At 44.6% G+C, this 13,944-nt stretch overlaps 2 long non-coding RNA genes across 2 annotated transcripts; one reads left to right on the plus strand and one right to left on the minus strand.

Annotated features, from left to right (window-relative positions):
* Positions 1-6: 6 nt before the first annotated feature.
* On the minus strand, positions 7-11,119 carry LOC134442050 (uncharacterized). Its single transcript, XR_010033280.1, has 3 exons — positions 11,040-11,119; positions 9,587-9,643; positions 7-160 (listed from the first exon to the last, which is right to left on the minus strand). It is a non-coding gene; the product is annotated as an uncharacterized LOC134442050 (long non-coding RNA).
* Positions 5,004-5,861, plus strand: LOC134442049 (uncharacterized). Its single transcript, XR_010033279.1, has 2 exons — positions 5,004-5,036; positions 5,410-5,861. It is a non-coding gene; the product is annotated as an uncharacterized LOC134442049 (long non-coding RNA).
* Positions 11,120-13,944: the final 2,825 nt, after the last annotated feature.

Here is a 13,944-nt window from a genome sequence, read left to right on the forward strand (position 1 = left end):
GACACACCCTCTCTACACAGCACCTGAGGCCATCTATCAAATCTGTCTGGATGATCAGGATATGGCAGTTCCTCATATCTCCACTCCACCCTCCTGTTCCCCTCAGACAGATGGAGGTGTTTCTCTGCTGTGTTTGGATCCAGGGTGAAGTGACAGGAATCTGATGGAGGAGAAGACAGGACACAAACAGGGTTTTATTCCTGTGTGTGCGTGTGTGTGTGTGCGTGTGTGCGTGTGTGTGTGTGTGTGTGTGTGTGATAGAGAGTGAAAGTGTGTGTGTGTGTGTGTGTGTGTGTGTGTGTGTGGGGGGCGGGGGTGATCCACATACACTCCTATTCTAGAGCTGGCCACTAGAGGGAGTTTAGTCTCTTATTGTGTCTGAAAGAGGAGCTGGAGAAGTGCAGCATCCAGGAGCGATACTGTGTGTGTGTGTGTGTGTGTGTGTGTGTGTGTGTGTGTGTGTGTGTGTGTGTGTGTGTGTGTGTGTGTGTGTGTGTGTGTGTGTGTGTGTGTGTGTGTGTGTGTCAGGCACGTGCACTCCAATACGGCAGGGGAGGCACTGCCTCACCAGCCCCAGCTGAGAATGATGAGATGCAGTAAATGTGAATAATAGTAACAATAACAGCTATTGTTTTCGAGCATCTGCACCATAACTACCATTTGAGCAGTATTTAAACAGTTTCACTCATTTTCGTGGCCAAAATCGTAATATTTGCCCATTTCATGTCAAATTGTTCCGAATACGCTGAATTTGGGGCAACTCTGAACTTGCCTCACCCCGGATTGCGCAATCCCTCGTTAACAAGCTTGAACGCATGCGCCATTTTGCTCGTTCTGCGAATGCAACCTGGTAATATTGTATTAAACATTTTTATACACTTAATAGAAGTATGTATGGTGTGCCCTCATTTCCTGATAATCACACGTAGAAAATAGTAAAAAAAAATATCATTTCTTTACTCTGAACGCTTTGGCATAACGCCCACTGAAAGATATAGTGGTGAGGCGAGCAGTAGCCTGGCCGCAGACTCCTTCTGGCATTGAGAGTCTTGCTGGCCAGTTACGTCATAGCGAATCTGAAGTTCACAATACAGTCAGTCGGTGTTGTTGGCTAGCTTGTTCACTTTGACTGCTACAAGTGGATTTCATAACGAAACTAAGAGCATTCTCAAAGTTGGATTTCGAAGGGGAAAATATGTGATAAAGAATGGAGGACCGACAGAGCTGAAGGGTTTGCTACTGCAGGTGACCGGTCAGAAAATTAGAACTACCCGATCATTTCAAAGTGAGCGGTACAACAGAAAATATTTTTTGTTTCCCCTGTGTCTTGTTTGGTGAAAATCAAATATACCCGTGTAAGTACAAGACTCTGGTCTAATTCCAAAGTGTAGGCATAACATAAATGACAGTCCTAATATATTTGGTGACCATATCGAAGCTTGTGTAATCTCTGTTTATGTTGACATTCGCTTCCTGCCACACCTTTGTCCCACATCGCTTGCCGTAGCCTCGTACAAGTAGATGTAGGCCTACATTTGCACAAGAATCTGGTGCGTATCACAAAAGCTATCACACCGGTTTGTTCGCCGTGGTGCTCAGCGGTCTATATGACACCATGTTTTGAATCCTGTGTGTGTGTCTTTCATTGGGCATCCGCCGTGATGCTCCTGTTTGTCCACATTGGTGCTGTGTGGTTTATGTGAGACCACTGTTTGAATCCTGTGTGTGTGTGTGTGAGAGCAGTGGGCTGTGAAGGACCTACGCTCTCCACTACTCTCCCCTCCCCTCCTCCTCTCCTCTCCTCTCCTCTCTTTTCATCTCTCCCCTCTCCTCTCTTCTCTCCTCTTCTCTCCTCTCCTCTCCTCTCTTTTCCCATCTCCTCTCCTCTTCTCTCTTCTCCTCTCCCCTCCTCTCCTCCCCTCTCCTCTTCTCTCCTCCTCTCCCCTCCCCTCTCCCCACCACTCCTCTCCTCTCCTCTGCTCTGCTCTCCTGCTCTCTCTGCCGTGATGCTCCTGTTTGTCCACATTGGTGCTGTGTGGTTTATGTGAGACCACTGTTTGAATCCTGTGTGTGTGTGTGTGTGTGTGTGTGTGTGTGTGTGTGTGTGTGTGTGTGTGTGTGTGTGTGTGTGTGTGTGTGTGTGTGTGTGTGTGTGTGTGTGTGTGTGTGTGTGTGTGTGTGTGTGTGTGTGTGTGTGTGTGTGAGAGAGAGAGAGATCTAATAGCATTTTCTCTACGGAAATGCAGCATGTTTTATTATGTAGGCCTATTTGGTAAATTTACTAAAATGTACTTATACTGTAGCTGTAGTATTATATATTTGAAAATATATTTGATCCACGTACACTCCTATTCTACAGCTGGCCACTAGAGGGAGTTTAGTCTCTTCTTGTGTCTGAAAGAGGAGCTGGAGAGGAGCAGCATCCAGGAGTGATACACTGTGTGTGTGTGTGTGTGTGCAATGCCGGGGTGGACATTAAAGTGATCGGGAGTTTTCCCGGCCCAAACCATCGACGTGGCCCACTGCGACAACTAATTTTAACTTTTTTTGTGTCACTTCTTGTGTCTTATTCTTACATTAATATAAATTAAGTTGCAACCGCCAGCTGCATCATAGTGGATTAAATAGGTCCAAAGCCCCTTCCTAGAATCTCTGTGGTTCTACTAGGCCTACCATGTAAGCAGCATAATTCCCCTCGACCCCTCCCACGTGTTTCAGATAGTTTGGCCCAAAACTCGTCTTTTTAAATCTCACTGGCGCGAAACAGAGCGTCAGTGATGGAAAGCAGAAAGAGGGCTAAAATTTAAAAAAAAGAAAGGCGGTGGCAGTCAAATGTGTCACATCAACTGACATCTTCTCAAGACAAGCTGGTAGGTTACTGAAAGAGATATAGATAATTGGCCAAATTGTGCATTTTATCATATAACGTGGCGAGCCTTTGCAACTGTCACAACTGTCAACTTACTGTCAACTTTTAAAAATATTACAATGTAGGCTATAGGATTATCTATGCTTTAAAGTGCATTCCTATTTCCGTTGAAGAACCGAAAACTTGTTGCTTTACATGCCAGTTAACCATTTTGATTAACAGATTCCCAAACGCTTGCTTTATAAACCCATGCTTTATTTGTAGCCTACCACCAGCGCGCACAGGTTGACGCAATAGACATATTAGACTCTAGCCTATGCAAATAGGCTATAACGTGGCGATGTTTGCAATGTCAAATCAACTGTCAACTTACTGTCAGCTTTTAAAATGTCACAATGTAGGCTAGGCTTTATATGCGAAAGCATATCAGATGGTAGGAATCAGGTAAAGGCTTTATGGCCTATGCTATGGTTGAAGTGTATTCCTATTTTCATAGAAGAACCGAAAACGTGTTGCTTTACATATTAGGCTACATTCCATTTGATGAAGAGAGTTGCCAAACGCTTCATCACGCATTGCCTTGCATTACCACCGGCGCGCACTATCAGCTATTAACGCAATGGATAGCCTATATTAAACAGGGGGTATTACATTTGTTGTTAAATAGGCTATTTGTTATTAAATGCACGTCAAACATGCAGTTTAAATCATTTATAAGTGATGCATACCAATATTGCTCTTGGTTTGGGCGCACGGGGACAGTTTAGTTGTCTTTCTAAAAATTTATTACTGGAGAGTTTGTACGTTCTATCCGCGGAATCAGCATCGTGAAATCCCTCAGCGAATGACCATTCATTGTAATGTGAGCCGAGACCCTACACGACCTCGGGAATCTATTCTATTTTCAAGTTGCAATGCCATGAATAGCCTACATGCAGACACGTTCGCCCTACATCCTGTGCTTGCAGTGTGTATCCTTCCTCAACGAACGGAATCCTTACATTTGCCGTTTTTGATAGACAGTTTCAAAGTCGCCGCCTTGCTCTGCAATTAGCCTATTTCGTCTCGCTGTTATAGCGTGCACGTGCAGCATTTCCACAGGTGCGCAAACATCAACTCAAGATGAAATGTCTTCTTTAGCCTATGGAATGCTTTCTAACATCAGCGCAGCAGATGATCCAGATGAGGGCAGGAGTACGGCCAGGTAGAGGAAGAGAGTTAGTCAAAATAGATGTTTATGATGATAGGCCTATAAAATATTAGTCTGGCGGCAAACGCCATACTCAATCACAAGTGTGATCGAGTCTGGGGACCAACTGTACATTATCTCGTAGGGAGGTGTGGTTTCCGTAGCCGTTGATTGGACGGCACGAGTGTCTATCACTCGCCAGAGAGAACCCATGCTGCCTTGCGCGCGATGACGTGTGTATATCGCGACGAGGAAATTATCTGCAAGAAGCCACAGAAATTGAAGAAGCTAAAACAGTCTAGAAATCAACAATGGCGCCAGACGATTTTTGCCGTTTGTGCAAGACAAATGAGAAGGACCACCATCTACATATGGACATTCAACTGACATGTTCGCAGTGAAAAAAGAAACAACTATTTCGAACAGGCTGGCGTTCCTAGGCTTGATTGTATCCTCCGTGTCGGGACTGTCAAGGAGATGTTGTTCGCGTTTCGCCTCAGTCATAAACAGACTCGGAAAGGATTCACCTAATATTCAGGCAATAGGAGGAAGAATTCAAAGACGGCAACGTCTCCAAAAGGCCACGCGAGCCAACGCCATCTACGACACCGAGGGATTTGAAAAAGACATTGCCAAACGGTAAGCGGATGGAGACTCCCAACTGAGATCGCTCCCGGACGTGCGGTCCCAGGTGTTTCTATCACTCCCGGACGTGCGGTCCCACCCGATTATATTTCACGTATTATCATATACTGCCACATACAAGCAATTTAGGGTTAGGGTTAGGTTTAGGGTTAGGTTTAGGGTTAAGGTTAGGGTTAGAAACAAAAAACTAACATCAACAAGATAACTGGCTCCGTCATATGGCGGTGGTACCGATAGTCTGGCTAGTGGGAGCGAGATGAAATGGGAGCGTCCTGAGTTGGGAGCGTCAATCTGGGAATCTGCCAAACCCACCGACTCCAAGTGCCAACTCAGGTATCCAGTTTACTCTGTTCAATCGCTCCAACTGGTAGCTCCAGCTCCTTAAATTCAATGCTCGCTCACTATTACATTATAATCTCTTCATAGACAACGTAACAGGTCTTTAGGTTTTCTTACTGATCTGCCATTAACTAGTAATTTAAAAAGTCCAGAAAATGAGCACGGTTTGGTAGTTGTCCCAGTCAATCGATAGAGGGGAGAGCATTTCACAGTCCCCCTACACTCACTGACACGACCCTCACTCCAACCCTCCCCCCTTACTGTATTAATTTACCATAATGTGTACTGTAATAATGGGCCTAGATTATCTGAACATATTCTGTTTTTAATAGCCTAAGCCTTGGTATCCACTTATTTCTTTAAACAGATGATGGCAGGCACTGACAAGGAGCTGGGCATAACAAGACCAAGTGGAGCTCACCATGTGGACATGACAAGACATCCTCACCTTGGTGGACACACTGCAAGAGGCAGAACTTTTTAAACAGAAACCAGGTCGCACATCTACTGCATTCCCTGGCTTCCGAAATGACTTGTTGGCAAAGCTCGATCACAAGGCACTGTGGACGTGGATGAGCAGCAAACTGAATGAATGGTGCAGTGTCCTTTGAGTTATTTGTACTGTTTGTCTAGCCAGGTAACACCCATGCTGCCTTACAGGCGACCGTCAATGTTGGTACGGCGTCTTCAAAAAGGTGAATGCCAAAATTATTAAAATAAGTTTTACTTAATTACTTTTCTATTTTCTTGCTTTGAAATAGTTTGTTATTCTTGTTTGTTATTCTAAGTCATTGTCCTTCATTAAAATAATTTCCTTTACCAAGCTGTCTCTTCATTAGTTTTCAGGGAACACATTACAACATGTAGTTTAAAAATGTAAAGTATTTATTCAGAATGATATTTACAATATATACAAGTGTGCAGTTATTTACAATTATTTACAGTGGCTCTGTACTTAATCTGATAATGGAAGCATGGATAAGCCTGACTCAATGCTGCTTAGAGAGGTTTCAGCATCCTCATCCACATCAAAATACACTGGAAAGTCCATGTCTGGTGACAGGTATGTTTTTTTCAGGAATGTCAGGGAATTCACACACATCAAAATCTTTAAATACTTTGAACAATGCGTAGGATGTCCTGGCCATGTTTTATGTCAAATACAGGGAGATTCTGCATGACATAAGTCATGTCAAATATCACAAAGACTTTCCAAAACTGAGTAAATTAGTACATTGCTGAAACCAGTGCAGAATGAGGCATTTGTGTAAAGGTGTTCACCTGGTGCAATCAGGCTATCCCTATACTCCTCCAAAAGCTGTCTGACCAGTCCCTGCTCTTCCAATGTGACATTTCTGCATTTGACAGGTGACAGGATTTGTTTGGGTATTTCAAAGTTGGGTTTTGGCACAGAGCAACAGTCAGAGTTACACTTGCATAATGAGTGGCAATAGGTGCAGCAGGAAAGGCCAGGCTCCACACTGGACACGTGAGGCTCAAAATGTACATACAGGGCTTTCCTAAAGCAGCCATTTAGACTTTCTTTAAGCATCGTTTTCTCCCTCGTGTTTATTGTCCGGCAGTATATATTGACTGGTGACATCTCCACTCCTTTCTCTTTCAAGTCCTTCACGAGCCAGTCGAAACAGTCCAGTGACTCACTCGAAAGTTGTCTTATGGAGAGTCTGATGTTGGGTCGATTGGGGCTGGCAATGATGTCAACTGGGTTTTGGAGTTGGAGCGGTCTCCTGACAATTTCTCTTGAGTGCAATTCCGCAGACACAGTCAATGCCAGTACCGGTGTTTCTACAAAATAAGAGAATACAAGAACAACATCACAACATGGAAATCATTTGCATTACAGTCATAGCTGTTCAGAATTGTGGCTTCAGAGCTTATGGGTTATCAACAGTCCTATTCTCTGGTGTCTCCACTACTTCTTACCCGTCAGCCCATCCCCCCGGTTGTTGTCGTGGGTTACCTGCCCCCCACCCCCCCACTACTCTGCCTGTACACTTGGACACCGCTCCTGTCCCCTGACTTGGTGGACAGATCAACAGGCACCAGCAACAGAACTTTCTTTTCTCGAGGTGTGCATTGGCCTGTGAGATACACCCTGCCAGGACACTACGTCAGAACACTCCGCTTAGGCCTACTTTTTCATACACTGAATACATTGCATGATATTTTAACTGTACTATGAAAAGAGCAATGCCAAAGCATCAAAGCGTTACTTGATTATTGCATGTAATTTTTGTAATGTCAGAAAGTTTAGAACACTGCATAATCAATGGGGTGAGAGGTGTGATATCACAGTAGCAATACCATGATTAGAAAACTGCTCTTCAAAAGATTAATGAGTTGAGTGAGTTAAAGTTTTCAGTGAAATAAAATGTCTTAGGTAGGTAAGGTTAGAATGATCTGAAAAAAGGTGTTAATATTACCCACCTGGTTTCACGATAGCTCTCAGTTCCCCAACCTCGCAAAGCTTTCCCTAAAAGCCCAATTCCGTCCTTTCTCAGCCTTCCTCCTGTTTGAGAAAAGAAAACCACAAGTAAAGTGTAGAGATGTTAGTCATTTGCAGTGGAAAATGATTGCCCTTCTGAAGTTAGGCCTGCTTAACAAATGTAGCAAAAACATATTTTTCTCAGGTAGGCTGATGATACTTGTGCACACAACCGAGAGCTGTGCTACTCAAGTCTGCACACTGCTGGATATGCTCCAAAAAATAAACTGTATTAATTAAAACACACAATATTTCGATCACCCTGGATCTTAATCAGGCATATGGGTAACAGGAAGGAGCTGTGGCCTATAACTTATCAGATGACCTTATTTTACACCCGTCCAGGCAGGGCACCAAAAGGTGTCAGTCAATTAGACAGACTGGTGTCTTGACCTGTGCCTATTCATACAAAAGGCAAAACATTACATTACACTTAGGGCCTAGTTAGGGGGTAGTTAGGTTAAGCATGGAAGCTCTCTCTCTCTCTCTGTCTCTCACCTAAGTTATATCCCCGATGAAGATCCTGGGCATGTTTTGATAAGAATACGTGAAATATAATCAGGGGGGAGTGCATATGATAAGAACACGTGAAATATAATCAGGGGGAGCCCATGGGGCTATACGTCTGAATCCCGTGCAGCCTTAGCTTCTTCAACTGCAAGGAGTTTTTGGATTTGCGCACCCTACCCAAACGACTAAAGCTGTGCCTTTACTCACTGTAACATTAAATTGATATCGAAAATGAACCCATAATGTGACATTGTGACAACCACAGTAGGTACAGACATAAGGACAATGATATCAAGAAATAACACTTACCATTTATATAAGTAAGATCGACAACTACGCTGATCAGGTTGGTCTTGTATACATCGGTGGCTAGCATGTCCTCCCACTTCGCGCTCAGCCAGGCCTCGGGACTGCCAAACAGAATCTTATAACGGCATCATCTCTCAATCGCCGTTTCATCGTCTTGACCCAGCTGTGTTGCAGATATTCCAAGGTCGACTGCGTCCTTTATTTGGTCCTCCACCAATGCTATTAATGGCGAAACCACAGCACCGACTGGGGTCTCGCTAACCCCATTACCTTAGTAAGTTAACCAACGGAGCGAGTTGCTAAATCAGACTTTTACCAAATCCAGTTGGTAGTAAGGCTAACACATCTTCCTTTCCGCTGACAAACGACTCTAACGCTAAGCGCTGTTCGTTTTTCAAAGCGAAATTACGTTCCAAACTATTCAAAACACTGTCCAGAGCTTCTCCGAAAGATTGCTTCGCTTCGGCTGCCGCCATGATGGATTCGCGAAAAAACTACTAGCAACTAACTTCCGTTTGTCGAGTAGTACGCGTCATCGTCTTTCGTGCCTCCTCGCTCTGTGATTGGCCCCCGTTTCGATGTAAAGATTTCTGCCTGGGTCCCCAGGCTGTCCAGCAATTCGAAAAGAATGCGCAAGGCAGCATGGGTACTCCCAGGCTAATAAAATATGGCATAGTCTACAGAAGAAAACCATGATATATGTAGGGTAAAACGTGTAGATGATTTAACAAAGCCACAATTAAATAAGTAAACAAATAGGCCTAAGTGAATGAAAGGATAGGCTGTATGCAGAATGCAGTAGGCATGGAGCCCAGGACAACAGTGGAAACGGGTAGCAGGATTTAAGATGAACTGAAGAAGACCAAATGAAACAGGCAGCCACTGTTTACAGCCTACATTAGCCTTTTAGCCTACATTACTTTTTAATAGTTAATTAAAATCGTTAGGCCTACATTTAATTTAATTGTTACAATTAATAATAGGCCTAGGCGATTGGGAAGTCAGATGCTAAGAGGGAGGCGAGCATTTTGTCCTCCGGATCAGAGTGGCCTGAATTTGAATTAAATTCCCGGACTGAGAAAAGGGTCCACTCCGGGCCTGTGTGTGTGTGTGTGTGTGTGTGTGTGTGTGTGTGTGTGTGTGTGTGTGTGTGTGTGTGTGTGTGTGTGTGTGTGTGTGTGTGTGTGTGTGTGTGTGTGTGTTTGTGTGTCCAACTCACAATGTAAGAAGTCTTCTCTGGTCACTGGTTCACCAATAAGAGCCTGGCCATCAGACACTGAAACACAAAACATCAAATTGGCCTAAACATGAACACAATATGCACACACACACACACACACACACACACACACACACACACACACACACACACACACACACACACACACACACACACACACACACACACACACACACACACACACACACACACACACACACACACACACCATCCCCATCGTTAGGGCAGCATCTCCTGTGAAACAGACAGGTAAATATGGATTGATTACTGCACTCGTAAGGTGATTACTGCCAGGTCTGCCGACAGTTTACGTCATCTGAAGGGACCCCAACCCAACACATACAATGTAATGGGGACCCAATTCTGCCCCCCCCTCTGTAATGCTTAATAGAAGTATGTATGGTGTGCCCTCATTTCCTGATAATCACACGTAGAAAATAGTAAAAAAATATAATTTCTTTACTCTGAACGCTTTGGCATAACGCCCACTGAAAGATATAGTGGTGAGGCGAGCAGTAGCCTGGCCGCAGACTCCTTCTGGCATTGAGAGTCTTGCTGGCCAGTTACGTCATAGCGAATCTGAAGTTCACAATACAGTCAGTCGGTGTTGTTGGCTAGCTTGTTCACTTTGACTGCTACAAGTGGATTTCATAACGAAACTAAGAGCATTCTCAAAGTTGGATTTCGAAGGGGAAAATATGTGATAAAGAATGGAGGACCGACAGAGCTGAAGGGTTTGCTACTGCAGGTGACCGGTCAGAAAATTAGAACTACCCGATCATTTCAAAGTGAGTGGTACAACAGAAAATATTTTTTGTTTCCCCTGTGTCTTGTTTGGTGAGAATGTGTGGAAGACCATTCGCATGGGATTTTACGACTTAACAATTTACTAAGGAGCCTCACGAAACACAAATCCTCGCGGCTACTCATTTTCAATGCCAAATTGCTTTGGAGACGTTTGGGGCGTCTCGAATAGATGTGGCTTTGGATGAACAGCACCGGCTAAAGTAACGTTAGCATGCACAACGCCAAAGTGGAGGAGAACCGTGAAAGAGCGGCGCATGGACCTGATGTACGAGTTAAGGTAAGACCAGTGTTTCTCTGCCGTGATGCTCCTGTTTGTCCACATTGGTGCTGTGTGGTTTATGTGAGACCACTGTTTGAATCCTGTGTGTGTGTGTGTGTGTGTGTGTGTGTGTGTGTGTGTGTGTGTGTGTGTGTGTGTGTGTGTGTGTGTGTGTGTGTGTGTGTTAGTGTGTGTGTTAGTGTGTGTGTGTGTGTGTGTGTGTGTGTGTGTGTGTGTGTGTGTGTGTGTGTGTGTGTGTGTGTGTGTGTGTGTGTGTGTGTGTGTGTGTGTCTGTGTGTCTGTGTGTCTGTGTGTGTGTGTGTGTGTGTGTGTGTGTGTGTGTGTGTGTTTGTGTGTCCAACTCACAATGTAAGATGTCTTCTCTGGTCACTGGTTCACCAATAAGAGCCTGGCCATCAGACACTGAAACACAAAACATCAAATTGGCCTAAACATGAACACAATATGCACACACACACACACACACACACACACACACACACACACACACACACACACACACACACACACACACACCATCCCCATCCCCATCGTTAGGGCAGCATCTCCTGTGAAACAGACAGGTAAATATGGATTGATTACTGCACTCGTAAGGTGATTACTGCCAGGTCTGCCGACAGTTTACGTAATCTGAAAGGACCCCAACCCAACACATACAATGTAATGGGGACCTAATTCTGCCTGCTTGTCCACTTTGACTGCTACAAGTGGATTTCATAACGAAACTAAGAGCATTCTCAAAGTTGGATTTCGAAGGGGAAAATATGTGATAAAGAATGGAGGACCGACAGAGCTGAAGGGTTTGCTACTGCAGGTGACCGGTCAGAAAATTAGAACTACCCGATCATTTCAAAGTGAGCGGTACAACAGAAAATATTTTTTGTTTCCCCTGTGTCTTGTTTGGTGAGAATGTGTGGAAGACCATTCGCATGGGATTTTACGACTTAACAATTTACTAAGGAGCCTCACGAAACACAAATCCTCGCGGCTACTCATTTTCAAGGCCAAATTGCTTTGGAGACGTTTGGGGCGTCTCGAATAGATGTGGCTTTGGATGAACAGCACCGGCTAAAGTAACGTTAGCATGCACAACGCCAAAGTGGAGGAGAACCGTGAAAGAGCGGCGCATGGACCTGATGTACGAGTTAAGGTAAGACCAGTGTTTCCTATGTGTGTGAAGCCTGTGTTTGTGAGACCCGTGGGGAGAGAGAGAATCCGCCGTGATTCTGTCCGGTGTGGTAGCTTTTGTGATATGCACCGGATTCTCATGTGCCCTGTAACTGTTTGAAAAGTTGAGTACAGGGTACCGTTGAGGTAAATCAAATATACCCGTGTAAGTACAAGACTCTGGTCTAATTCCAAAGTGTAGGCATAACATAAATGACAGTCCCAATATATTTGGTGACCATATCGAAGCTTGTGTAATCTCTGTTTATGTTGACATTCGCTTCCTGCCACACCTTTGTCCCACATCGCTTGCCGTAGCCTCGTACAAGTAGATGTAGGCCTACATTTGCACGAGAATCTGGTGCGTATCACAAAAGCTATCACACCGGTTTGTTCGCCGTGGTGCTCAGCGGTCTATATGACACCATGTTTTGAATCCTGTGTGTGTGTCTTTCATTGGGCATCCGCCGTGATGCTCCTGTTTGTCCACATTGGTGCTGTGTGGTTTATGTGAGACCACTGTTTGAATCCTGTGTGTGTGTGTGAGAGCAGTGGGCTGTGAAGGACCTACGCTCTCCACTACTCTCCCCTCCCCTCCCCTCCTCCTCTTCTCTCCTCTCCTCTCTTTTCCCATCTCCTCTCCTCTTCTCTCTTCTCCTCTCCTCTCCCCTCCTCTCCTCCCCTCCTCCCCTCTCCTCCTCTTCTCTCCTCCTCTCCCCTTCCCTCCCCTCCCCTCTCCCCTTCCCTCCTCTCCTCTCCTCTGCTCTGCTCTGCTCTCCTGCTCTCTCTGCCGTGATGCTCCTGTTTGTCCACATTGGTGCTGTGTGGTTTATGTGAGACCACTGTTTGAATCCTGTGTGTGTGTGTGTGTGTGTGTGTGTGTGTGTGTGTGTGTGTGTGTGTGTGTGTGTGTGTGTGTGTGTGTGTGTGTGTGTGTGTGTGTGTGTGTGAGAGAGAGAGAGAGAGAGAGATCTAATAGCATTTTCTCTACGGAAATGCAGCATGTTTTATTATGTAGGCCTATTTGGTAAATTTACTAAAATGTACTTATACTGTAGCTGTAGTATTATATATTTGAAAATATATTTGATCCACGTACACTCCTATTCTACAGCTGGCCACTAGAGGGAGTTTAGTCTCTTCTTGTGTCTGAAAGAGGAGCTGGAGAGGAGCAGCATCCAGGAGTGATACACTGTGTGTGTGTGTGTGTGTGTGTGTGTGTGTGTGTGTGTGTGTGTGTGTGTGTGTGTGTGTGTGTGTGTGTGTGTGTGTGTGTGTGTGTGTGTGTGTGTGTCCAACTCACACTTCATGAAGTCCTCTCTGGTCACTGGTTCAGCAGTAAGAGCCTGGCCATCAGACACTGAAACACAAAACACCAAATTGGCCTAAACATGAACACAATATGCACACACACACACACACACACACACACACACACACACACACACACACACACACACACACACACACACACACACACACACACACACACACACACACACCATCCCCATCCCCATCGTTAGGGCAGCATCTCCTGTGAAACAGACAGGTAAATATGGATTGATTACTGCACTCGTAACAGTGTTAATTTCGTCAACCAGGACGATGACGAAAATATTTCGTCAATGCTCCTTTTTCCCGTGACGATGACGAGACGATGACGCACAAAAATTGCTTCCAGAACATAAAAATATGACGAAAATAAAAAATGATTTTCGTTAAGGAGACTAAGACGAGACGAAATTTACAAGCCATGGACGAATGGACATTAAAAATTTAATTGTTTAAAATTAATTTGTAATTGTTATTGTTTCTTGAACTTCATAGAAGATTATGCGCTATTGCCCTGTTTGTTTCTGCAGGCAGTGCCTGGCACTGGTGCGGCTCAATCAGTAGTAGCCTAGTTCAGTGAGTCCTTTTCAGTTGAGTTTAGGCCCTAAAATGTTTCCCAGAAAGAGAAAAAGAAAGAGCCAACGTTGAGGCAAGTGTTAATTTTGAAACATGTTCAACAACCCTTGTGTCCATAACGAAGACGTGTGTGTTTGTGCAGTCATGATAATAGTGCTACCGTCACTCGCGCCAA

Source organism: Engraulis encrasicolus, unplaced genomic scaffold (genome assembly GCF_034702125.1).
Source record: "Engraulis encrasicolus isolate BLACKSEA-1 unplaced genomic scaffold, IST_EnEncr_1.0 scaffold_1107_np1212, whole genome shotgun sequence".
Classification (NCBI taxonomy): domain Eukaryota; kingdom Metazoa; phylum Chordata; class Actinopteri; order Clupeiformes; family Engraulidae; genus Engraulis; species Engraulis encrasicolus.